The 27,060-nt window shown below is 51.0% G+C and overlaps 2 long non-coding RNA genes across 4 annotated transcripts; both read left to right on the top strand.

The window, feature by feature from the left end:
• The first annotated feature begins 241 nt into the window (after positions 1 to 241).
• Positions 242 to 21,172, top strand: LOC129146666 (uncharacterized). 3 transcript variants are annotated; one of them, XR_008553681.1, is made up of 5 exons: positions 242 to 407; positions 7,255 to 7,362; positions 15,834 to 15,932; positions 18,379 to 18,466; positions 18,557 to 19,232. It is a non-coding gene; the product is annotated as an uncharacterized LOC129146666 (long non-coding RNA). The 3 variants fall into 3 exon arrangements; XR_008553682.1 differs by lacking the exon at positions 242 to 407 and adding an exon at positions 20,896 to 21,172 and having other exon boundaries at positions 7,054 to 7,362; positions 18,557 to 18,793; XR_008553680.1 differs by lacking the exon at positions 242 to 407 and having other exon boundaries at positions 7,054 to 7,362.
• Positions 21,173 to 22,710: 1,538 nt separating this feature from the next.
• LOC119256276 (uncharacterized) lies at positions 22,711 to 25,537 on the top strand. Its single transcript, XR_005127684.1, has 3 exons — positions 22,711 to 22,913; positions 24,388 to 24,657; positions 25,055 to 25,537. It is a non-coding gene; the product is annotated as an uncharacterized LOC119256276 (long non-coding RNA).
• Positions 25,538 to 27,060: the final 1,523 nt, after the last annotated feature.

Raw genomic sequence — 27,060 nt, 5'->3', positions numbered from 1 at the left:
ATCAGCCCTCGGGGTGCCCTGGCTGGAAGGGGCGCGTTTCCGCTGTGTGGATGGTGAGTGTGCTCGGTTGCGCCGTTCGCCGGTGAGGGTCATGGCCGCAGGGTTCACCCGCCAAGACAAGCCCGGGGGAGAGTGTCCAGGTGTGGCAAATTGCCAGGTGGGAGGGGTCAGGGAAGGGTGCTTCCTGCAGGGTTTGCGCAAACGCCTTTGGGGCAAATTAGCAGCTGTGAAAAGAAGGAGCCTCTGGGAGTGTGGGGTTCACCTCAGCCGCCTGAGGGTGGACCCCTGGGGGAAGGGGTGGGCACACCTGCGTGGCACACCTGAGCCTGGGGGCTGCGAAAATACAGGCTGCGGCAGAGAGCAAGGAGCAGGAGAGAAGCAAGGGGAGCACAGCAGCTGTAACTAAGGTGCTGGGAATGTGGGTGCAGGGGGTAGAGGGTCCAGGGGGTAGGAGGCCAGGGGGGTTCTGATCTCGGGGCACCCCGTTTCCAGGTTTTTCACTCTTGTCCGCCATCAATTCTTCCAAGGTGGGAAACTCCACTGGAGACATGTTTGTAATTGCACTTTGGCAGGGGTGTGTGCTTTTGTTCTTTTGACTCCTTCTTTCATCACTGCTGATAACGGGAGGACCCCGCCCCCAGCTCTGCAGCTCGGCCTGACTCCAACCCCTAACCACCAGCCACAGAGCAGACTCAGGGGTGTCAAAGTCGGGGCCACCGTGTATTGCGCTGCACCATGATGTGCAAAGAGAAACGTTCTGTGTGGAGCCGAGAGCCTTCATTTTCCTCAGAGTGTATTTTGAGTAACAGCTGCTTTTGAATGTTTGCAGTAGGATCCATGTCAGGATCTGCAGGTAAATGACGTTCTAGTCATGCTTTATTTTATTTTATTTTATTACAGATTTATTTGCTTATGAATACAAGAGCTGGGGAGCAGGCCAGAGGTGCGGGGTGGGGGTAAGGAGATTCACCAGAGACAGTGGGGAGCAGAACAGGCGGACTGACTGAAATCCACGGCTGAGGGCAGCAGCGGGGAGACAGGAGGGGTCTGTGGCGCCCCGTGGGTCACCTTCCTGGCTGGGGATGGAACGGGGGCTCCAGAGGCTGTGGATGGCGTCACAGTGCGGTGCTTCACCCCTGCCCCACCAGGGTGGCCCCAGTCATGCTTTTATGTCAGCTTCAGGTAAGGCGATTTTTAGGAATGATATAAAAAAATACTCTTTCCCGGAAATTCAAGCACCTTGTTTGCCCTTTCAATGACGAGCGGATACCGCAGGGGCGCAGTGTTCTGGGCGAGGAGGAGGCATCTGTCTGCATCTCAGTGTTTATTTGCGAACCGTCCCGCCAGCGCCTGGGCCGGGTGGGCGTGGCCTCCGGGGGCCCCTGCGCGCCCAGCTCCGCCCAGCGCACCTGGCTGCACCTGCGCCACTACCGCGCATGCGCGCTCGCCCAGGCCAGGCCCCTGGCCCTGCTGTCCCCCGACTCCGAGTGAGGTTCAGGCTGGGGTGAGCCTGGTCCTTCAGGAGCCCTGCGGGGGCGCCGCTGTTGATTACATGCTTAACCCCTTGCACCATGCGGGAGGCCCCAGACCTCTTGTATTTGAGGCTGGAAGGGTCTAGACTTCGAATTAGTGCCTTATTTTTTCACTGTTTTTTATTTTTACCTATAACTAGATGAAGCTTGTTGATTAAAACAATAAATATTGTAAAAATTGAAAAAGGGTAAAATGTGCTCTTTTGGACTGACAAATGAGATCAAGCTAAAAATTGAAAACCTAGTGATGGAATTCAGGTGATGGGGTTCAGTATGGGGGGATTCTTGGATCCTCTGACAAATCATTCAGTAATGTTCCCTTTCATCAGCAACGGCAAGGTGATTGAGGAAAAGATAGCAGGAAAGAGAGACGTCTGCACAGACACAGATAGGCTCTGAAAGAACAAAAGCTGCATTTTGCCAGGGCAAGGGGTGTTCTTTCGTAATATTCTTTGAATTATTGTGGAAATTATTGCCTTGGGGCCAGAATAGGTGGGTCTTTAATCCTCTAGGCCCCCATCTGTGGCTGATCATCTTTTCTGACCCCACCTTAGATTGCTCGAACCTTCCATAATTGGGTTAATATTTATACCTTATGATACCTCCCTCAGTAAAAAAACAAACAAAAAAACAAGGTGATCTTGACATTAGCTGATATGCGGCTCCTCTTCCCACCCCTGCTTTACTATCAGGAAGGCCATATGTTCACCCTTAGAAAGTTTTCTGTAACTGCAACAGAATTTTTAAGGCTTTCTTTACAAAAATTCTATGGTTACTTTTCACCTGCCAAGGAGTAGGGGGGTAATTGCACCAATGATTGCACCAGTTTGTAAATTTGCTTTGGTTGACTGGTCCTGAAACTGAAAGGGAGTTTTACATTGTAGAATATTTGAACATTAGAATAAAATACAATGAGGAACAGTGAACTGTGATTTTTCCTCAAAAGATAAATACTTTTAGGGTCTCCCTAGTGGTGCAGGAGTGAAAGTCTCAACACTGTCAAGCTATTTCCAGCACTGTGGCCTGAGTTTGATCCCCAGGCGGGAAGTTGACTCACATGGCACAGCAGACCCCTCCTGTTTCCCCGCAGCTCCCCTCAGCAGTGGGTTTCAGTGGATCCTTCTGTTCTGCTCCCCACTCTGTCTCTGGTGAATCCTCTCACCTCCTGCACCTCTGCCCTAGACCCCAGTTCTTGTTTGCATAAAAATAAATAATCTTTTTAAAATAGATAATTTGAAGAATTAGCTTACTTTCTTCCTCATAATTTCCAATATTTTGAACTGTGGACTATGACACCCGTGTGTAAGGGCAGAGAATATACAGGTGAAAATTTAGAATTACAAAATGAACTCCCATTAAGAATCCTAAGACTACACTATATCATCATCTTCCTCCCCAAGTAAGCAGGAATATGTGGCTGTCATCACAATTATTTCCCTTGCCCTTCATGACAGTTCATCACCTAAGTGTGCATCAGTAAATGCAGACCTAACACACGATTTCAACTTTGTATGGTTTGAAAATTTAAATCAATCCTATTATGTTCATTTTATATCTGGAATAATGCTATGCCTACAAGCTTGTCTTTCCTCCTTCATTTAACATTATAACACAGGTATTTTCCAAATCATGTAAAACTATTCAGAATGACTGTGCCTCATTGCTACGTTTGTCTCACGTACATAGTGCTACATATTTCACTGTTTCCTGGAGCTTTGACTTAGATTGTTTCCAGTATTTGTAAGTATGAGAAAATGCTGGTTAGCATGTTTACAAATAAAGGTGTGTGTGTGTGTGTGTGTGTGTGTGTGTGTGTGTGTGTGTGAAAGCGTTTCCTTAGGTCATGTCTCAAAACCTGAATTACTGTTTCTTTTAATACAGACACGCACACACACATATATAAATATATATACAACATCCCAAATACTGGCAGCTAAGTCCAGAGTCCCCGCGGAAGAGCGACACCAAATGTTCTCTTCCCCGAAAGAGCAAGGATCCCTATATCAGCGGGTTCTTGCCCCCACGTCATTCTGTCTCCCCATCTTCAGGGCTGTGACGTCACAGACTCCCGCTTCCTGGCCCCCTCTGCGCGCCCCCCCCATGTCTCTCCGGGCTGTGGCCCGGCTGACCCGCCCTCGGCCGCGGCTCCGTCCCCCCTGAGCCTCCCCCCGCCCCCAGCGCCTCTTCCCGCCTGTGTCCTGCCTCGGCCGCACCGCCCCTCCGCGCCACCAGGCGGCGCGCGCCGCTGCTCCGTCCCTGGTTCCCCCGCGAGCCTCTCCTTCCTCGGGCTTGCCCCGCCCCCTGCGTGTTGACGTCACGACACTGCGCGCTGACGCGGGAGTGGTGGCGGAATGGAAGTGGCGGAGACTGGGTGGCCAGGGGCACCCGCCCCGGCGGAGCGGGACCTTGGGCCGAGGAAGGAGAAGCCCCGGGGGCAAAGCACAGGCGCGGGGAGCGCGCGCCGCCTGGTGGTGAGGCGGGGAAATGCTGCCTCGCGGGGAATCATGAGGAGGCGCCGGCCCTGGCGGGCGAGGCCTGGTCGGGCCCCCTGTGCGCGCCCCCCTCTCCCTCGCGGCGGCCCTGGGCGGGGGGAGACTCCGCTCCTGCTTTCTGGGGGCGGGGTCAGTTGTCTTGGCCCGGCTTGTTCTCGAGGGCCTGTCCTGCACCGAATCTTGGGCCACAGCGGCATGGGGGGGCGCATTCTCCCCCTCGCAGGTAGAGGGGTGCACGGAGGTGCAGCCTGCTGGGTCTCCCCGTCCACGTTCCCGCGGACCCTCCCTGGCGAGCCGGAGACTCCCGCGCAGAGGCCGCCGGTGCGGGCAGGTGCTTCCCGGGGAGTCCCCGCGGCGGGTCTGCTCGTCACTCCGCGCGGGAAGCGCCGAAAGGGGGGGGCAGAGACCCCCGGGGCTCAGGCGCGTCGTCCCGGCAGGTCCTTCCGAGGGAGACACGCGAGGGGGCGGAGACCGGACAGCAAGTGCCCAGCACCCAGGAGCCTGAGGGCAGGTCGGGGTGTCCTCTCCCCGCAGCCCTGGAGGGGGGCCTTGCGGAGGGGTTCGCAGGCGCTGCCCAAAGCCGGGGCGCTCCCGGGGGTCCCGGGGCTTGAGCCCGGCCTGTCCTCTTCCCCCCTCCCTGGCCGCTGCGGCTCGTGGACCTCGGCCGGATTCCTGAGACTGGATCCGGGCGCCTCGGAGCTCGCGGGCCGCTGTGTCCCCGTCGCCTCTCGGCAGGACGCGGGTCTGGGCTCGTCCTCGGAACCGGCAGAGCAGCTCTCCCCGGGCTCCCCGCACCGACCCGCGGACACCAGGCCCCGCCACGCGAGGCCGCTGCTCCTGTCGGCGGTAGAAGTTGGGCCGCAGCTGTCGTCGCTGTCCCGGCCTGAGCCGCGCCGAGGATGAGGACAGAGTGACCTGAACTAGATGAGGCTCCGGCGACGCTGCGGACACCCTCACCTGCGCGTTTTTTCAAAGTCTTTCCTCTCTATGCTGTTTTGTTTTCTCTCTATTTTGCAGCCAATTTCTTAGGTTCTTCCCATCACTGGCTATTAATGCTATCGAGCCCCTCTACTGTATTTGTTTTTTTTTTTTAATTTTCTTACATCATTGTTTATTTTTGGAGACTATCTGACTTTCCCCTTCACCCACCACAGCACCCGTGAACCATCAGTGTCAGCGTAGTCCCTTGTGACCTTCCCTCCCCTTTGTTGACCCCTCCCTCTCCACTGCGTGTGTGCCTCAGACCTATGGTGCCTTCAAGTTTTGTGGTTTTTCCTGATCCTCTATTCATGTGTAGTTTCCCTACATTCCACCTGTAAATGTAACCATCCAATGTTTATGTTTTTCCTTCTGATGTATCTCACTGAGCACCATCCCTTCTAGCTCCATCTATGATGCTGTGAGTGGCATGAGCTTATCTTTTTGATGGCTGAGTAGTATTCCATGGTGTATAGCGTCCACATTTTGATCCGTTCATCTGTTTGGGGGCTCCTTAACTCATTTGAGAAGTTTGAGAAGTTGAGAAGTTTGAGAAGTTTCCATAACTGGGCTCTTGTTGATGGTGCCACAGTGAACATCTGGGTGCAGGTTTCCTTCAGATCCGTGTTTCTGTGTCCTAGGAGTGGGGTCGCTGGGTCCTATGGCAGGTCCATCAAATATTAGTTAATGGACAGAATAACCTGCATCCCACACTGAAGTGAAGCACTTCCGCCACTTGTCCTTGGGAACCTGGAGTCGCTGGGCACAGCTGGGGAGCACAGCTGGGGAGCACGGCCGCTTGGCCTTGGCCACTCCGGGGACGGTGCCTGGAGGCTGAGCGCCCCGGTCATTTATTGTTAATCTAGCCAAGTTCTACTTTCTGTTCCAGAAAGGAGTGTGTTTTATGTTCTGAATGCTGAACAAGATGCCTGGGAACGGTAGCCACAGGGGCTGGTCACTGAGGGTCACAGAGTGTTTCTAGTCAGGAGAGCTGTGGCCGCCAGCAGCTCACACTCACACACACTCACGCCCATGTGCTTGGCTCACACGTTGTCCTGTGGGCCCCGTGCAAGTGCACGGCACCCCACCTGGTGAGGGACACCCCTTCAATTAGACCAGGGGATGGCTGACCATGTTTGGAGACATCTGTGGGTGTCACGGCTGGATGGAGAGTGAGGAGCTGCCGCCATGCAGGGGGGAGAGCCCAGGGACTGGGGAGACCCCAGCCATGCCCAGAACAGCTCCCCGCAGGGAGCAGAGCTGGGGTGCAGGCCTGGGGTGGGCCATTGTGCTCCACCTGCGATAAAGGAGGGCAGCTACTGCGTCCCCCCAGCCCCACAGTGCAGCCGGTGGGCAGGGAGCCCCCAGAGAAGCCACCCGGGAGAGCGCCAGCCAGGTGGCAGGGAGCAGCTGGACATGCAGGGGCCCCAGCAGCTGGCCCTCCAGCAGGTCTGAGCACCCCCCAGCCTGGCTCCCCACCCTGAGGGGTGCAGAGGGAGGCGCCTGTACCCTCCAGGCCGTGGGGCTCGGGCTGCCAGAGACACCCCACAGCAGCAGCAGGGCAGGAGGATGGGGTGGGGGAAACGCAGGCCCGGGCCTCACCCCGGCACCGCCCCAGACCACAGCACAGGGTCGCCGGAGCCGGAGCAGCCTCTGGCTGGGGAGCTGGGGAGAGGCAGGGGCAGGGCCAGGACACACACCCCCGGGCTCGGAGCTGGGGTGGTGGGGGGCTCCGGCGGGGGTGCTGGTGTCCCCCACCAGCCTCCTGGGCAGCGGGGCAGGTTGGCGTGTCCAGGAGGCTGAGGAGAAGGCCTTGGGGCCCTTCCCTTGGGGGTGCTGGGATCTCGCTCCTCCTTGAGCCGGTCCCGCCCTCCTCTTCCCGGGCCCTGCCGGACGGGGCCTCAGACGGGCAGCTCTGGCCTCAGCGACCCTTGGGGACCCCTGTCCGGGGATTCACCACAGGGTGGGGGCGGCTCTGCGTGCCTCGGAGAACAATTGTCTTTTTTTTTTTTTCTTTGCTTAAATTGAAGGTTTTATAAATTTTTAAATTTTATATATTTTTACATCATTTTCATCTTTGCACAATGTATGCGTTTTCATCTGGGTTACAGTCCCCGTGAAATTCCCACCCCCTTGTTTCGATCCTACGCCCTTCTCTCCCCCCCTCCACAGTGTGTCTCTGGTTTATAGTTGCCTGTTCATTTTGCTTTTAACTTTAGTATAATTAGTCTTTTTCTTGGTCCCATATTCAGGTTTTCTGAATTCCTGCCATGAGTGAGACCATCTGGGATTTTTCTTTTCTTTCTGGCTGATTTCACTGAGCATGATCCCTTCCAGCTCCATCCATGTTGCTGCAAATGGTATGAGTTTATCTTTTTGATTGCTGAGTAATATTCCATTGTGTGTATGTACCACATCTTCTTGATCCAGTCATCTATTTTTGGGCTTTTGGGTTGCTTCCAGATTTTCCCTATTGTAAATACTGCTGCTTTAACCAAAGGGGTGCAGGTGTCCTTTTGAATTAATGTTTTTGTGTCTTTTGGGTAGATTCCTATGAGTGGAATTGCTGGGCATGATGGAAGCTCCATTTTCAGTAGATTGAGGAACCTCCACACAGCTCTCCATAGTGGTTGCCCCAGTGTGCACTCCCACCAGCAGTGCAGGAGAGTTCCTTTTTCTCCACATCCTCGCCAAAATTTGTTGTTGCTAGTTTTTTAATATGTGCCATTCTCACTGGTATGAGATGGTATTTCATTGTAGTTTTGATTGCATTTCCCTGATTGCAAGTGATGCTCAACATTTTTTTGTATACCTGGTGGCCATTTGCATTTCCTCTTTGGAGAAGTTTCTTTTTAGCTCTTTTGCCCATTTTTTGATGGGGTGACTTACTCTGTTTTTTTTGTTGTTGTTGAGTCTCGTCAGCTCTTTGTAGATTTTTGTGATCAGTCCCTTATCATTAGTTGTGTGCAAAAATTTTCTCCCCATCAGTGAGTTGTGTCTTTGTTTGGGTTCATGTCTCTTTCACTGTATGGAAGGCCTTTAGTTGATGTCATCCCACCATGTATCCTTTCCTTCACTATCACTGCTTCGGGTGATGTGTCATTAAAGATGTCACTGAGGTGCGTGTCATGTAGCGTTTCACCTCTATTCCCTTCTATGTATTTTATGGTTTCAGGTCATGTCCAGTTCTTTAATTCATTTTGAGTTGGTTTTTGTATGTGGTGTGAGGTAGCAGGCAGGGGCCCTGAGGGGAGTGGCCTCTGCTGAGGGGGTCAGTGAGGAGAAGTCCTGGCAGGTATAGGGCACAGGCAGGCAGGAGGCTGCTGCCCTGCAGAGTGAGAGAGTTGGTGATAGGAAGTGTTACAAGGCAGGGAGAGGGGCACCCCAGACCCCACAAACCTGCCTACTCTGATTGGGTTCTGCCATCCGACGCATCAACACAAATGAGATTTTAGTGGGAAGGAACTTTAATACAATTACTGAACAATACAGAAAAGACAAAGAACATAGTTTCTAAATCAAGCACCCAAAGTCACCTGTCCCCTCGTGGGTAAAAGTCCATCCAAGCAGGATTGGCCCAGAGCAAGGCCCCAAAGCCTGTCAGAGTCTAAAACACCTTCCAGTGGAGACCCACAGAAAACCATCAGAAACAACCAGACAAGTCTGGGAGGAAAAGAGCAAAATCAAGACAAAACCTGCCATTGTTCCCTCCCCACGGGTCTCACCCGCATCTGTGTCACGCAGTCCACGACCAAAAGGCAGGCGCAGTTTCTCCACGTGTCTCTCGGCTCCATGTGCCTCCTCCAGGTCTCCTGGCTCCATCCTGCTTCCTTCCTTCCTCAGTCTGCTCTGCAGCTTCTTCTCCCTGCTGTGCTCCACCCTCCTTTTGGGTGGGGCAGGAAACCTGGAACCTCCCCCTTTCCTGGGGACCACCCTGTTACAATAGCACCTGTGTAGTCACGGGTGGCCAGAGGGATGGCTGCCCTACGCCAGGGCAGAGCCTGCACAGATATAGTCCTTTTCTCTTTGGGAGGCATCACTCCTTTGTGGAGTGGCCTGTTTGTTGCTGATGTTGGATAACTTGGCAAAAGTAGAAAGGGACCACGGGTTCCAGGATGGACCCAATCTCCCTGTCTTTCCCCTCAGGCCTGTGCACCACTCCCTAGAGCATCTCGTCCTGCTTAGGCCTTGGGCCGTGTGACAAAGCAGTGCGCCTGAGGGCCTTGAGTTCTACACTGGGTTGATGGTCGTGTTACTTCCCTCTACCCCCACCTCCTTGTGTGAGTCAGGTTCTGATCTGGGGGCACCCTGTTTCCAGGTTTTTCACTCTTGTCCGCCATCAATTCTTCCAAGGTGGGAAACTCCACTGGAGACGTGTTTGTAATTGCACTTTGGCAGGGGTGTGTGCTTTTGTTTTTTTGACTCCTTCATTCATCACTGCTGATAACGGGAGGACCCCGCCCCCAGCTCTGCAGCTCGGCCTGACTCCAACCCCTAACCACCAGCCACAGAGCAGACTCAGGGGTGTCAAAGTCGGGGCCACCGTGTATTGTGCTGCACCATGATGTGCAAAGAGAAACGTTCTGTGTGGAGCCGAGAGCCTTCATTTTCCTCAGAGTGTATTTTGAGTAACAGCTGCTTTTGAATGTTTACAGTAGGATCCATGTCAGGATCTGCAGGTAAATGACGTTTTAGTCATGCTTTATTTTATTTTATTTTATTACAGATTTATTTACTTATGAATACAAGAGCTGGGGAGCAGGCCAGAGGTGCGGGGTGGGGGTAAGGTGATTCACCAGAGACAGAGTGGGGAGCAGAACAGGCGGACTGACTGAAATCCACGGCTGAGGGCAGCAGCGGGGAGACAGGAGGGGTCTGTGGCGCCCTGTGGGTCACCTTCCTGGCTGGGGATGGAACTGGGGCTCCAGAGGCTGTGGATGGCGTCACAGTGCGGTGCTTCACCCCTGCCCCACCGGGGTGGCCCCTAGTCATGCTTTTATGTCAGCTTCAGGTAAGGCGATTTTTAGGAATGATTTTTAAAAAATAATCTTTCCCAGAAATCCAAGCACCTTGTTTGCCCTTTTAACGACGAGCAGATACCGCAGGGGCGCAGTGTTCTGGGCGAGGAGGAGGCATCTGTCTGCATCTCAGTGTTTATTTGCGAACCGTCCCGCCAGCGCCTGGGCCGGGTGGGCGTGGCCTCCGGGGCCCCTGCGCGCCCAGCCCCGCCCAGCGCACCTGGCTGCACCTGTGCCACTACCGCGCATGCGCGCTCGCCCAGGCCAGGCCCCTGGCCCTGCTGGCCCCGGACTCGGACTCGGGATGAGGTTCAGGCTTGGCTGAGCCTGGTCCTTCAGGAGCCCCGTGGGGCGCCGCTGCCCTTTGACCTGGGGAGCCGGCGGCCTTGGAGCGGACAGGTGAGGCCGAGGGAGGGAAGGCGCCAGGGCTCGGGGAGGCCCCAGCGCGCGGGCTGGATGTGGAGAACTGGGGCTTTGGGGGTTCATCGTGGAGCCGGCAGGACGCGGGGGTCCGGGGCCCTCCTGCGCGCGGCCCCGCCGCTTCCCGAGGCCTTTGCTCCCTTCTGCGGCCCGCGAGGGCGCCCTGGCGGGTCCTGGGCCTCCTCCCCCGCCGGCCTGCGCGGTTTCATCCCCGCGGTCTGCGGTGCGGTTCGGTGACCCGGTTGTCCACGTTCCCGGGGCCGGTCCCCGCCGCCCCAGGTGCAGCAGGCAGGAGGCGAGCCGCGTCCAGTCTCCCGGGTGCGGGCTCTGACCAGCGGGCCGCGTGGGCCTGGGGCTCAGCTTTTCTCGGGGGGTCTGAGGTGCTGCCCCTGCCGGGCCTGGGCCCACGTCTGAGGGCTGAGGCGTCACTTCCCCGCCACGCAGCTGAAGTGGCCGTTCAGAGCATGGAAGGGAATTTCATACCTGGACACTGCCTCAGGAGGCGCCTTTATATTTTTTTGTTTTTTAAAGATTTATTTATGCATACAAGAACCACAGGCCAGTGGTATGGGGGGTAAATATTCACCAGAGACAGAGTGGGGGACAGAACAGGCAGATTGACTGACATGCACTGCTGAGGGGAACCGCTGGCGAGTCAGGAGGAGGCTGCTGCGCCATGTGGGTAGCTCCCTGGCCGCCTGGGGATCAAACACAGGCTGCAGATGCTGCAGATCGCTTCATAGGTTGCTTCTTAACCCCTTGTGCCACCAGGGAGGCCCATGAGCTGACTTTAGACTCTCCCTTGAGTAGAATCCAGGTTTTCCTGAGCCTTGAGTGACCACAGCCACATGGCCTGCCACACTCTGGCTGCAAGTCTCGGGTTTTCTAAAATGGGTTATTAACAGAGTCGGTGTAGTGAGAGCAGTGACCCTCTCTGCATCACTAAGGGACCCAACCAAGAAACACAGCAGGTGTAGCCAGGTGCTGTCACCAATGGGGGGTGCAAAGTTCTTCATGGGGGATCATCTGAGACCTGGAAGGGCCCTTTCCTGAGCTCTTGAGATCTTTTCTCTATGACACCTGGTGCCAAGAGGATTCCTCCTATTTCAGGGCCTGCATCAGCCACAGTGACTCATTCATCTGGGACTGGGCATTTTGTAGATAATCCACTTTGCCTCTTAACCGTTCTAATGTGTTAAAGTGATGTTACCTCCTTCCTCGCAAATCCCTGTTACAGGAGAAGTTGGGCTCCTCAGGGAAGGATAAAGGAATCTCATTTACTGAGCACCTGCTAGAGGTGACCTGAGGCCCTGCAGGTCACACATGACTGAAGTGAGTGATCTCCATTAATGACACTGTAGAGATGTTACTCCTACTCCGTGGTGGAGAACCCTGATGTTGGCATTCCTGCAGCTCCTTGACATGGCTCTGGTTATTCCCAGAGGTGTTTTTCCTTCCTCAATGCTTCATTGGAGTCTTAGCACCCAAATAATTGACGATGCCTCTGGCCTCATAGGAGTTGCAAGCCTGCCCCAAAGTCAGCCCACGGCTGCACTTCCACAAAAGTGGAACGCTCTATGTTGCTGCCACCATCTTTCTTGTTGACTTTGGAATCTATGCTGCCAGCATCAGGATCTGAGCTCTAGGAGGAGACTGAAAATGACAGTATGCCTTTGGGCCGGACCCTGGGTATGGCTATAAACTTGGGGCAAGTTTTTGGAACCTAGGAGTTTCATTCTATTCTGTCCTATTCTTTTCTGTGTTTTGTTTTTTGGTGGTTTCAGGTCTCATAGCCAAGTCTGTTATCCATTTTGAGTCAATTTTCATTCATGTGTTGCATGAGATAATGATCTAGTTTCTTTATTTTGCTAGTGGCAGTTCCTATTTTTCAGCACCATATATTGGAGAGACTTTCCGTGTTCCAGTGTATGTACTTTGTTCCTGTCTTGTATATTACTTGTCCATAAACATGTGTTTTTTTTTTCCTGGGCTCTCAATTCTATTCCATTAGCCTGTGTGTCTGTTTTTGTTCCATTACCATGCTGCTTTAACTGCTCTGGCCTTATGGTATAGTTGGAGATCAGAAGTAGGATACCTTCATTTCCCTTCTTTGATATCAGGAAAGCTTTGGCTATTTGGGGTCTTTTGTGATTTCTGATGAACTTCAGTAATCTTTGTTCTATTTCTTTGAAGAACGCCATTGGGATTTTTTTGGGATTGCATTGAATCTCTAAACATCTTTGGTTTGGATGGCCATTTTGACAATGTTGATTCCTCCAATCCATGAGCTGGGTATATCTTTATGTTTATTTAAGAAAGGAGGGTGCAGTACAGATGATCCAGGGTCTGTGGGCCAAGCTCCTTGTCCTTAGAGTAATGTATATCAATATAATACTTGTTGTTAGCTTTCACAGCATTTACAGGATGACACTAAGAGTTTCTTGTGGTTTTTTTTAAAGATTTATTTATTTTTATATGAGAACCGGGGTACAGGCCAGAGATGCGGGGGGTGAGAGATCCACCAGAGGCAGAGCGGGGAACAGAACAGGCAGACTGACAAAATACACTGCTGAGGGGAGCAGCGGGCGAGACAGGAGAGGTCTGCCTCACCAAGTGGGACTCTCGCTGACCAGCTGGGATTGAACCCGCACTTCAGAGGCTGCGGACAGCTTTACAGTGTGGTACCCAACTGCCTGTGCCACCAGGGAGGCCCTCTTGTGTTTTTTAAATAACTAAAATGTCTAACCCCTTGCTCTTCCCCACCAATAAATCTCTTTGCTCATATGAATAACCTCTGCATTTTGGTAAAAGCTTTCACATTATGCATAGGAATATAATAAAAATGAACATAAAATTCTGCCTGACAAGCATAAAACAAAAGAAAATATTTGGGAATGTGATTTATTTGATACATAAGATTAACTGAATGTTGATGGAAGAACAGTTAATAGTTTAATGAAAAGTATAATATTATATACATGATCTAATTTCTTCAGATACTGATCAAGCTCATATATAAACATAATTAGGAAATTTCTAGAAGAAACTGAGTGCATACAGTGCATGCAGCATCATACAGTTCTTGAGATCACAGAGTTGTATCTTTCTCAGTATAGTAAAAAGGTCATGAATGGTGTATATCATTTTAGTAAGGTTTTAGAGAAGTTAGCACAAAGGCATCACTGAGCAAACCTGAATCTGTTACGATAGTATTTAGCAAGGCGTTCGTATTTCTGAAATGCCACATTAGCTATATGAAAATTATCAATATTTATATATAAAAAATTGATAGAATTTGTCATTACTGAATAGTCTAAGTTGTCAAACTCATCCAAATACTTCTTTTATGTCTGAGAGAAATGTGTACTCTTATGGAGCATCAGATAAAATCCAGCTGTACTTTAATGCCATTTCAATCTATCCTCACAGAAAATATTGACTGTTTTTTTCCTGCAGACATGCAGCTGTCAACTATCCTGCTATGGGTCTAGATTTGCATTATAGTTTTATTTCCTATCTGTTCCTTTTCATCTAAACCACATGTTCCATGAAACAACTTTCACTGTCTGAATAACGAAGGCAGGAAGTGCAGTCTCATCACACCTGTTAGAGAATGTTCATGGGCACAGAAAATAATATTAACTAAATTTAAGGGAATGTAGTTCTACTTTTAAGAAGTGGTAAAATCACTACTTATCTACATGCATTGTTAATGTTATCATTATCATTCTAGTAACAGTTTCATTTCGTACCAATATATATGACCAACTGCTCCCTTCCCCAGTAAAGTTGTTAACACAATGAAATATCCACAAAGTATGTGCACTCGAATGAAAATAGGTGAAGTTACAGAGCTCCTAGGGAGATACATAGACTGAGATCTCTGGAAATATTAAAGATTTGTAAGCAATAGCAGAGAGTATATTAATCATAAAGATTAGTGAAGACACACAAGATTGTGGTGATAATTAAATCCAAATGCAACAGTTCAACAGAATAAAACATTTTTTCTTATAAAATGATTCTTTCTAAGACACAATTCTGATGGAACCAGTTTTTTCTTGTGAGGTCTTGCAAGAGTACTAGCAACCTCTGGCTCACAGATCAAGTATCCTCGAAAATATAGTATATCACATCCATTCTTTGGGTGTGGACTAAGAGTTCATTGAGAAGGATCATGAGTTTCTTAACATGTGCAGAGGTAACATCTGTCACGTCTGTTCACTTTCTATTGGGAAGAACTAGTCATATGATCACTCAGAACTGCGCAGGAACTGGGAAAGCTACTTTTGCCTCATTAATTTCAGGCTATCACTCTATTATAGAGTTGAAAAACAATTTATAGGTAGCTTCTTGTCTTTGATATAGAAAAATGTTGCTATTCAGTTGTTCTGAATATAGGGCCTCCCCTGGTGGCGCAGCGGTTGAGCGCTGGGCTGCGAGGCTTCCCGCAGCCTCTACAGCGCCAGTTCGTTCCCCGGCCACGGGCGAGTGTCCAAAAAAAAAAAAAAACAGTTGTTCTGAATATAAAAGGGTGGTTTTGTTGCTGTTTTGTGGTATTTTTGGTCTGCTTATATTTTGCCTGCTGTTTTCTGGCCAACTAGGTACATATAAAGCCCCCAAATACAAAGTAACTCATATTGGGAACAGTAGTATGAAATAAATCCACTAAAATGAAGTCAGTCTCTAGAGCTCATCTCACTAAACAGGGGAAAGAATTCAATTCAATATTCTGCATCCATGTGTAATGCATGAATTTCTGTGAATAAGGTAAATGGATTTTAGACTTTGAGATTAATGTAATATTCACAGTGATAATACCCTAAAATATCATTTTTATTTACTACATTTTTATAAAGACCCATTATATTTTTGCATACAATGAATAATACTCTATATTCTGAATCTGATAGGAACTTCCAGGGAAATGAAATAATACCCCAAGCAAACATGCAGGAAATGAATTAGCTTCATAGAGTAAATGCCACATTTGGCCTTAGATGGTAGCAGCCCTGGATGAGTCACTAAAATGGCTTTAAAATGGAAATGTTTGCTGGTCGCCCCTGCCCTGTTCTTTTCACCTTTTTCTCCCAGCAGAAATACTCAGCGAGTACAAAGGAGATTATTTTACAATAATAAGCACTTTTACTTCACAAAGTAAGAGGCTCATTTGCATGTCTGGACCTGGGATTTCTTGCATAGCATTCCAGCGATATGCACGACTCTTGCAATGTCCCCATACCCAAAGCTTTCCCTGTGGTCCTTGTGCTCCAGAAAATTGGTGATCTTGGCTATCTTTTCCTTATATAATATTTTTTTCTCTTCTGGATTTATTGGACTGCTTTCTATTGAAATTTTCATCTTTCTCCAATCTTTCTCTCTCTGATCTACAGGTAGAGTGTACTGATGATGAGCCTGATGCTGGTTTTCATCGAGAGCCTCGTAGATATCTACAGCTCTAGTTTTATGAGTTGTCCTTTCAGAACTCTCAGGTAACCACGCCAGGACGAGGTCCCGATCACAGCACCTCTTAACAGGTTTCTGTCATGGGCTGTGCATATGTGGGGGTGGACCCAACTTACATTTCTGGAGGACTGTAGGGCAAGGAGAGGATGAAATAGTGTATTCAGAATAGAGATAAAATATATGAGTCACAAATATCCTAACCTGCAGGATTCTTCTACAGAGACAAGAGAGTAATAATGTTCTTCCCAGACAAACAAAAGCTGAAGAAGTGATCCAGTAACACTAGATCTTCCCTGAAAGAAGTGTTAAAAAGAGATCCCCTGTATAATTTAAAGAGAAGAAAATGCATAAAGAAAAAAGAAAGACAGAAAGAAAGAAATAAGAAAAAGCTGAGCAGGGAAATAGAACCAGTAAACTAAAGTCAAAGTGGCAGTAGAAGATCCTCTATTGGGCTCACCCATCCAAAGGCAGAGAGAGGCCAGCCTCGGTTCAGGAAACAAAACCCAAGTTTACGCAGTCCCCGGGAGACCCGTCTGAGCCCCAAAGATAGACACAGGCTCCCGGCTCAAGGCTGAATGTTACACCAAACCACAGAAAAGACTCAGGGATGTCAAAGTCGGGGCCACAGTGTATTGTGCTGCAGCATGATGTGCAAAGAGAAACATTATATGTGGAGCCAAGAGCCTTCGTGTTTCTCAAAATGTATTTTGAATAACAGCTGCTTTTTAATGTTTGCAATAGGCTGCATGTCAGGATCTGCAGGTAAATGATGTTTTAGTCATGCTTTTATTTTACTTATTTTTTTACATATTTATTTACTTATGAACACAAGAGCTGGGGTGCAGCCAGAGGTGCGGGGGTGGGGGTAAGGGCATTCACCAGAGACAGAGTGGGGAGCAGAACAGGTGGACTGACTGAAATCCACTGCTGAGGGGAGCAGTGGGGAGACAGGGGAGGTCGGCGGAGCCCTGTGGGTCACCTTCCTGGCTGGGGATGTGATGTTGGCACCAGATGATGTGACGAGTCCCTTTGTGGTCGCCAAAATGTTGTAGGTTGTAGAGTGGGTGCGGGTCCTGGGGTTCACTCTGGGAAAGGTGTCCCCAGAGCTCCCGTTTCAGCGGCACCCAGCGCGTTCCCCAGGCACCTTTCTCCATGAGACAGAGACACTAGTTACATTTAAAGAGCAGGTTTATTAGGGAAAGGGAAAGGTGATAGCGGAGTTGTCAGGCCTAGTCTCCCAGCCAGGAACAGACCCCAGGCTTCAGGGCAGCGCCGCGTCCCAGCCCCTAGACCCCCACAGGTTGGCGTCTCATGAAGCCGCAGCAGGAACTTTGCAGACGCTCAGGCGAGCATGCGAGAAGAGGCAGGTTTGTTTAGAGAAAGAAAAAGTTTTATTGAGAAAAAGAACAGAAATAAAGCGGGATTCCCAGGCCATGAAACCAGGCCAGGGAGGGGCACGGAAGCCAAAGTGGAGTCGTGTCTCAGGGGATATATGCCTTCTTTCCCTCATTATCGTAAAGCTGCACCAGTCTCTTTGTGATTGGTGAGTTCCCGGCTGACTCACTTCTTCTGCCGCTGAGCGGGGGTCTTCACATCCTTATCTATTGTAGACAAACAGGTTAGCGCCCACCGGTCTCAGCGCTGACCCCTGCTCATCTCCCCCCACAGAAATACCCCTGCGCTCTGACAGAGGGGTGGACGGTGGTCCCCGGGCCTGAGGCTGCTGCCCTCCTCATATGTAAACCACTCTCCCTGTCCCCAGACTCCACCTCCCTGTGTCACCTGAGGGAAACCAGGGCCAGCGTTAACCATGTTGTCCTTGGCCCTGGGATGTTGTTTATTCCCAGTGGAATTCGTCACATTCCTCTAACGGTCCTTATTTCTGAAGCCTTCCTAACCTCTGCAGAGGTCCCCTCCTGCAGGGTCCCTACAACTGCCTAATTACCCTAACTTGCCCTCGGATGCAAAGGAACAGGTTTTGCTGAGAGAGGCCTGCATGGTTGCAGGTGGCGGCCTTGACAGGTCACGGCAGGCAGGAGGCTGCTGCCCTGCAGAGGGAGAGACTTGGTGAAAAGAGGCTCCTGCATAGTCGCGGGTGGGCAGAGGGAGCGCTGCCCCAAGCCTGTGCAGAGACTGCCCTGATACAGTCCTTTTTCTTTGGGAGGGTCACTCCTCCGTGGAGCGGCTGCTTGTTGCTGATGTCGGGTAACAGGCAACACTAGAAAGGGACCGGAGATTCCAAGGTGGCCCCGATCTCCTTATCCTTCCCCTCAGGCCTGTGCTCCACTCCCTAGAGCTTTGGATCCTGCTCGGGTCTCATGCCTTGTGACAAGGCCCTGGCGCCTGAGGGTCTGACCTCCACAGCTGGGTTAATGGTCCTGTGATTCCCCTCGACCCCCACCTCCTTGCGTGAGTCAGGTTTTGGTCTTGCGAGGCCTCCTTTCCAGTCTCTCCATTCTTGTCCTCCATCAGATGGAACTAGAGCTGCAGAGGCTGTGGATGGCTTCACAGTGCTGCGCCATCAGGGAGGCCCCAAGCCTTGCTTTTATGTCAGCTTCAGGTAAGGGGATTTTAAACAATGATTTTAAAAAAAATCTTTCTCAGGAATTCAAGCAACCTTAACCTTGTTTGTTGTTTTAATGACTTGCAGATATTTTAGGGTCTGGCTGCAGTAGATGCTGTCGGTGAAAGGCTGAGAGTCCCTGGGCCTGCAACAGACCCACCTGAGCCTCCTGCCCTAGCGTGCCTGCCCCAGCCCACTGTGACCTTCTCATTAGCTAGAGTTAGTTATGTTGGCACAAGGCCTGGCGGTGGACTAAACGTTTCAGGGGGTAACTGATGGACTTTATCTGGCCAGGAGCCTGACTTGTGCACCCCAGATGACCAGGTGAGCTCTTGGAAGTCTCCTGCTTCTCTACCCCCAGCTTGCTTAAAGGTGCAAATGTGGCCCTGCTGGGGCTATGGGTGCTCTGTCACCTGATGGCTCAGGGCTCGGACTTTGGAAAAAAGATCACCTCTGGGCCTGCGGGATAAATAAAGATGAAATTCTTCCATAACCTCTTACAATCTGATACTCAAAAGGTAGAAGGTCCTAACTCTAAATGCAAATAAAGTGAAGTGTGTTAAGAATTGTATTTAAAACAGGGCCTCCCCTGGTGGCTCAGGCGATTGAGCACAGTGCTGTGAAGCTGTCCACAGCTTCTGCAGCGCCAGTTCGAGCCCAGCCGGTGGGAGAGGGTCCCGCATGGCACAGCAGACCTCTCCTGTTAGGCCCACAGCTCCCCTCAGCAGTGTATTTTAGTAGATCTGCCTGTTCTGTTCCCCACTCTGTCTCTGGTGAATCCTCTCACACCCCACATCTCTGGCCTGTACTCCAGTACAGAACATCTCAGTTCTGTACTCCAGAACTGGGGTGTAAGCCAGAGATGGGGGGGTGAGAGGATTCATCAGAGACAGAGTGGGGGGCAGAACAGGCAGACTGACTGAAACACACTGCTGAGGGGAGCAGTGGGGAGACAGGAGAGGTCTGCTGTACCATGTGGCTCAGCTCCCTAGACAGCAATCAAACTTGTGCTGCAGTTGATGGTGACAGATTTATAGTGCAATGTCTTAACCCCTTGTACCCCCAGGGAGGCACCTCTTTTCTATTCTTTTTGTAAAGGCAATGAGCTAGTCACAAGGAGGAGCTTTCAGTTATATAAAATTTTGTTTTATGAAATATCCTGGCCCCATTCATTATTCTGTCCTGCTCCTCCTGTAGGTGTAGACAACTTTCAGGACTCTTGTATTTGGAAGCTGGAAGGAAGGGCACAGACTTTGAAGTAGTGTCTTGTTTTCACTGCTTTATTGTTCATTGAAGCTATATACAGCTGTGGATTAAACAGAATAAATGTCTAAATTTAAAAAAGAAAAAAAAGGGGCAAAAGATGTTTATTTGGGTTTAAAAGCCAGCCGGAGCACAGGTTCAGGCTAGAAACCCAAACCCCTCACTAAAAAAAATGAGGTGACCTTGACATTGACTCCCAACGCTGCTGCTCTGCCCTCCCCTGCATGACTAGCAGGAGGCCATGTTTCATCCTCAAATGTTTTCCTGTAACCACATGGCATTCTTAACACTTTTAAAAATTTACTTTTCCCCTGCCAAGGAGCAAGGAGGTCATTTTACCAATGGAGCGTTCATCAGCTTCTGTTACTGATCCTGATAATGACAGGGAGTTGTGTATATTATAGAAAATGTAAAAGTCATGTATATTATAGAAAATGTATATTATAGAAGAGTAGAATAAAATAGGGTGAACAGTATCAAAAAGTACTCTTATGACTTAGCATGTTTCCTTCCTAGTTTTTTCCCCAATATTAGCAATTGTGAAATAGAATGCCTGTGTAGAAGGTGGATAGTAGCTTGAGAATTATAAAATGAGCTTCCTTTAAATAGGTCAAGAAATGTAAAGTCAGGGCCTCCCCGGTGGCGCAGTGGTTGAGCGCTGGGTTGCAAAGCTGCCTGCAGCCTCTGCAGTGCCGGTTCGATCCCCGGCTGCTCCCCGGCCACCGGAGGAGGATCCCACATGGCGCGCTGACCTCTCCTGCCGCCCGCTGCTCCCCTCAGCAGTGTACTTCGGTCCTTCTGCCTGCTCTGCTCCCCTCTCTGGCTCTGGTGAATTCTCTCACCCTCCCGCGCTTCTGACTGTACCCAGTGCATGTATAAACAAAACAAACAAACAAATAAAATAAATAAATAAATAAATAAAAGACCTTTAAAGTGCTATAAAAAAAAAAAAAAAGAAATGTAAAGTCAGATTATGTCATGATCTTTGTCCATAAGGAAGCCCCTGTAAGGCTGTCACTAATTTTTTTTCTTTGTTCTTCACTACATATCCTAGGTATGTATCACTGCATGTATCATTAAAACGTGAGTTTAATTTTGTCTGGTATTTAATATTTAAATAAATTAAATCCTGTTCTGTTTCTGTCTTGAATGTCACTCAACAGTATGAAGGCAAGACTAGTCCACATTTTGGATGCAGCTTGAGGCTTTTATTTTCACTGCTGTATAATATTCCACTCGATGTACAGTTGTGGTTTACATTGTATTCTACTCACACATGAGGGTTAAGGAGAGGATGCTGACATCATCGCTAAAATTTTATATTCTATTTCATCATTTAACACTGCACTGTAAGTACTCTCCACAGCATTAAAAACTATTCAGTGTTACTGTATCTGTCCACTCTTTACATTTAATTTTGTATAAACTGGGGGTTTTATTTAGATAGTTTCAAATCATGTTACTGTAAAAGTGTTGGTGAACATTTTCACACATAAAGATTTTTATCTGAATTTTAAAACATTTCCTTAGGTCATTTCCAAAACTAAAATTACTATTTCCATTAAAATCTCAAGTATTTTGCATTCAAAGTTCCCTACAGAGGGGTCGTGAACTTATTTCTCAGGAATAGTGAGGACAGATTTCCTAGTCTCGCTAACATTCTAGTCTATCCGTTTTCCTCTCCAAGGCTCTGGACACACGTGCCCACCGCTCTCCGCTGCCCCTGCCCCTGCGCCGGGCCGCCCCTTCCCGCGGGCCGTCATGGCTGCTCCCCGCCGTCACTCGGCTCTGCCTCGGCCCCCGGGGCCTTTCCTCCCCGCTGGGCACTGGTCAGGGTTTTGCTGTCTCGCTGCTGGTGGCCACCAGGCGGCGCCCTTCCCCATTATTTTCCACAGGGTCCTCGCAGCCCTTTCCACTGCCTGAAGCACGTCTCCGCGTCTTAGTCACAGTCCGGCCCGCGCGTTGTTCCGTGCTTGGCCCCACTACCTCGTCCCTCCCCCGGCTTCCCGCCTTCCTCTCCACCTTTCTCACCCCTCCTGGCGCTTTACCTTCCCCATCCCCTGCCGTCTTCATTCTGCGTTTCCCCCTCATGGTCCCTCCGGGCCACAAGGCGGCGCCACCCGCTCCACCCGCACCTTCATTACACCGCCAGGAGCGGCTCATGGCGGCCACTTCCGGTCTGGCTGGCGTTTTGGGCTGCAATTTTCCCATGATACCACCCCGGTCCACAAGGCGGCGACACTTGCTCGTCTCGCCCCTTTATTTTGCCGCCGGGAGCCGCTCTTGGTGCAGCTACTTCCGGTCGCACTTCCGGTCCTGCCTTCCTTTCGGGCCTCGATTTTCCCACGATACCACCCCGGTCCACAAGGCGGCGACACTCGTTCGTCTCGCCCCTTTATTTTGCCGCCGGGAGCCTCTCTTGGTGCAGCCACTTCCGGTCCTACTCGCCTTTCGGGCCTCGATTTTCCCACGATACCACCCCTGTCCACAAGGCGGCGACACTCGCTCATCTCGTCCCTTTATTTTGCCGCCGGGAGCCGCTCTTGGTGCGGCCACTTTCGGTCCCATTTCCGGTTCTGCTCGCCTTTCGGGCCTCGATTTTCCCACGATACCACTCCGGTCCACAAGGCGGCGATACTCACTGCTCTCGCCGGTTTATTTTGCCTCTGGGAGCTGCTCTTGGCGTGACCACTTAGGGTCCCGCTAAGTTTTCTGGCTTCGTTTTTCCCACGATACCACCCCAGTCCACAAGGCGGCGACACTTGCTCATCTCAGGCCTTTATTTTGCCTCGCTCTTGGCGCTGCCACTCCCAGTCCCGCTCGCGTTTCTGACCTCGATTTTCCCACGATACCACCCCGGTCCACAAGGCGGCGACACTCGCTCCTCTCGCTCCTTTAATTTGCCCCTGCGAGCCGCTCTTGGCGCGGCCGCTCAGGTCCCGCCTGGTGCATCCTGGGAGTCTCAGCGTGATGACGTGACGGCCGCGGGCGCACTTAAAGGGCCGATACGGCAAAGGGCTGCTCAAGGACCTGCCCGAGGCCTGAGAGCGCCGCTGACCCGCTGGGCGATGGCGGGAGCTGACACGAGTGAGGACCGCGCCGCGGCGGGAAGCTTGACCCGGAAAGCGGGACCGGAGAAATGACGGCAGGAGAGGAGATCTGTCCTCACTGTTCCTGAGAAGTAAGTTCACAACCCTTCTTCGGAGAACTATGAAATTTAAATGCTTACATTTTCCTTTTTTTTTTTTTTTTTATAGATTTATTTGTTTTAGAACAGCCGGGGCACAGGCCAGATGCGCGGGAGGGTGAGAGGATTCACCAGAGACAGCGGGGACAGCACGGGCTGACTGACCAAGAAGCACACGGCCGAGGGGCGCAGCGGGGAGACGGGAGGGGTCGCCGCCCTGTGGGCGGCTCCGAGGCCGGCGGGGATCGAACCGGCGCTGCAGAGGCCGCGGGCAGCTCCACAGCACGGCGCTCAACCGCTGCGCCCCCGGGGAGGCCCTAAAATACTTACATTTTCAATGGAAATAGTAATTTTATTTTTGTAAGTGACCTAAAGAAATTTTTCCAAATTCAGATAAAAAATCTTTATGTGTAAAAATGCTCCCTACCACTTCATTTACAGTAAGATGATTTGAAACTAAGTAAAAACCGCCAATATATACAAAATTAAATGTAAAAACTAGATACAATAACACTGGAAAGTTTTTAATGGTATGGGAAGTACTTAGTATTAAATGTTGAAAGTGGAGAATTCTAGCAATAATGTCATTCCACCACAGAAAGAAAATATTGATGAAACATCCTCTTCTTACTCCTTACGTGAGTAGAACACAATGTAAACAACAGCGTGGAGTGGGCTGTTACACAGCAGTGAGGATAAACAGTCTAGCTGCATCCAAAATGTGGGCTAGTCTTGCCTTCATACTGTTGACTGACATCTGAGACGGAAACAACATGATTAATTTAAATATTAAGCATCGCACAAAATTAAAATCACATTGTAATGATACACGCAGTGGTACAGACCTAGGATATGTAGTGAAGAGCAAAGAAAAAAATGAGTGACAGTCATATAGGGGCTTCCTTAAGGACGAAGATCATATGATGTGACTGTACATTCCCTGATGTATTTAATGGAAGCTCATTTTCTAATTGTCAAGCTACTACCCACCTTCTGCACAGGCATTCTAGTTCACAATTGCAAATATTGGGGAAAAAACTAGGAAGGAAACATGCTAAATCATAAGAGTACTTTTTGATACTGTTCATCCTATTTTATTCTACTCTTCTATAATATACACAACTCCCTGTCATTATCAGGACCAGTAACAGGAGCTGATGAAAGCTCCATTGTTAAAATGACCTCCTTGCTCCTTGGCAGGGGAAAAGTAATTTTTAAAAAGTCTTAAGAATGCCATGTGGTTACAGGAAAACATTTGAGGATGAAACATGGCCTCCTGCTAGTCACGCAGGGGAGGGCAGAGCAGCAGCATTGGGAGTTAATGTCAAGGTCACCTCATTTTTTTTAGTGAGGGGGTTTGGGTTTCTAGCCTGAACCTGTGCTCTGGCTGGCTTTTAAACCCAAATAAACATCTTTTGCCCCTTTTTTTCTTTTTTAAATTTAGACATTTATTCTGTTTAATCCACAGCTGTATATAGCTTCAATGAACAATAAAGCAGTGAAAACAAGACACTACTTCAAAGTCTGTGCCCTTCCAGCTTCCAAATACGAGAGTCCTGAAAGTTGTCTACACCTACAGGAGGAGCAGGACAGAATAATGAATGGGGCCAGGATATTTCATAAAACAAAATTTTGTATAACTGAAAGCCTCTCCCTGTGACTACTTCCTTGTCTTTACAAAAAGAAAAAGAAGACTAGAATAGAATGGAATCCCCGCGTCCAGCTCAAGCTGTCACAGGTGAATATAAATCCAGTGTCCTGGCAAAGATCATAGTTGATAGTTCAACTGTGGCTTTCACTTTCTGTCTCTCCTGGAGTTCAAACCCTGGTTCATTCAGTGGAGATGCCACAGGCAGTAGGAGAGCCGGGGGCATTAAAACACTCAGGTGAACTTTTGTGGTAGCGCCACAGTGGCCTTATTTAACACCGTGTTCTCTAAAACATGATAAACAGGTTTTATCTCAGCAATATTCTTTCTTCATCTTCCCCAAACACATCTAATGTGTCTGTAGAAAAATAACACCAAGTGTTTTGTTTTTTTTTAATGCTCTGTTTTATGAATGTTCCATGATAGGAAAAAGTAACATTTCGGGGGGACTCACTACCTGTATGCAATTTATTTTATTTCACTGCAGTTTTGGGGTAAAGTATTTCTCTCAACATGAGAAGATACCTGTGTACTGGAGCCACGAATGAGATGATCTTCAGAGGCGATGACAACATCGATCATGGTATTTATTAACATGGATTCATTTTTCATGTATGCGTCATAATCAAAGCTCCAACATCTGAGTGTCACTTACCCGAGCTTCCTGGTCACCCTGAGCTGCGTCAGCATCAGGGGCGCTGTTCGTTAGCCTGCAACAGAACATAAGTGCCAGGATCGATTCTGTGCATTTTCAGGCAAAAGAGAAATGGCTCCGGCTGAAGGCACAAGGCATTTCTCTTAGGAAACGTTTTTATAAAGATCACAACAATTGTACAGCTCTCCCGCCGTCCTGCTTTGGGGGGCACTCTGTGTCCCTTCCCAGTGACCTGACGCTGCACCCGGTTCCAGGCCGGGTTCCCCTTCCCACTCTTACCCAGCATGAGACTCGCTGCCCCGAGGCTGTGCAGCTTCTGCCCAAGGGAACAGCTCCCCTGCGGGAAGGTCTCCACTCCCAGCAGAGGGTCCCTGCTAGAGGCTCCCACCATGGCGGCATCTGGAATCAGACACGGGGCAGCTCTGGACTCAGGGAGCACTCAAAGAGCTACTGGGACTTCACCAGAAGAAAGGGGGGGCAGGAAACAGTGGTTGACACACCTGGGGGGGTGTACAGGGCAGAGTCCCCAGAGAGGAGGGCGATGCTGTGCTCGGGGTCAGGGTTGTTTCGGGTACCAGCAGCCTCCGGTACCCACCATCATCTCCACCATGGCCCCCAGGCCCCCAAAGTCATAAAGTCAGCGAGTTGTCTACACCGTCGGGGAGAGGAGCCACGCCAGCCGAGCCATCCAAAGATAGGAGGGTCCCCACTTGGAAGTGGGGCCCGTGAATCAGCTGCTCTTTCAGTTCATGACATTGGGGACAGGACAGGGGGGCCTTGAGGGTGCAGTGAGGGGAGCGGGGAGGAGCAGAGCAGGGGTGAAGTGTGCAGGGAGGCCTTGAGAGATGGGGCCCTGAGGCCTTGCATGAAGGCACAGATGCCAGGGGGTCCTCCAGGCCTGCGACAGCCTTGGTGGCTCCGCTCTGCCCTCCCACACCTTCTGCCCTCCCACACCTCCTCCCGGGCGCAGAACCCTGTGGCCTCAGGAGCGGCTGTTTCTCCAGCCCTTTCTTTGGCGGCTTAAGCTAAGGGCGAGCCCGCTGCCCTCAGGGGCCCCCGACAGGGGGAGATTACAGGAGACTGGACTCCGCAGCCAAACACCCGACAGAGGGAGAAGGGGAGACGCTCCCCAAAGACACAGACCCTGAGCAGCATTTGGGGTCAGCGGCCGAGGAGGCCCCGCCCGCGATACCCTGCTACTCGGGGGCACCTGCTCTCCTGCCTCCGGTCACACTGCGGTGAGGTGGGGCTCCCCCCCCAGCTGCTCACCCCCGGGCACCCGCTGTGCCCTCCCGCTGCTGGGCCTGGGGCGGGAGGAACTCCACCCCAAACCCGCGGCAGTGAAAATAGCCCGGATGGAGGCGAGCCCGACCCGGGGGCGCCCTCAGGGCCCCGAGGAGCCGAGAGCGAGTCCGCGTCCAGCCCTTCCCCCGCCCGCCCCGCCGGAGAGTCCAGGGCCCGAGAAGCAGCCCCGCCCGCCCCGCTCTCCTTGCCGGATCCGGTGCGCGCGGCTGGGAAGCGCCTCCGCCCCTCCTGAGGCTCCCGGTCCCGGGGCCCGCGCTGCCCGAGAGGGGACAGGGGCGCGCTGGGGGCCTGTCGGCCTGGGGGAGCCGCCGGCGAGGGGAGATGAAAGGGGGGGGGTCGTGGTCAGCGGCTCAGCCACTGAAGTCCACAAGTAAAGTTTGGCGGATGGGCCCCTCCCCCGCGGCCCCCCGCAACTCCCGGCGCCCCGTCCTGGCCGCCGCGCCCTGGGGAGGCCGCCCAAAGCCCCCGGCGCGGGACCCAGACGGGGAGGGCCGGCTGCGCCAAGCGCGCGTCTGTTCCCTCGCGGAGCAGAG

Source organism: Talpa occidentalis, unplaced genomic scaffold (assembly GCF_014898055.3).
Source record: "Talpa occidentalis isolate TD23 unplaced genomic scaffold, MPIMG_talOcc4v2.1 talOcc4.3, whole genome shotgun sequence".
In the NCBI taxonomy this organism is placed as follows: Eukaryota; Metazoa; Chordata; class Mammalia; order Eulipotyphla; family Talpidae; genus Talpa; species Talpa occidentalis.
Note: the sequence above shows the minus strand (reverse complement) of the source record. Positions and strands in the feature narration are given on the sequence as shown.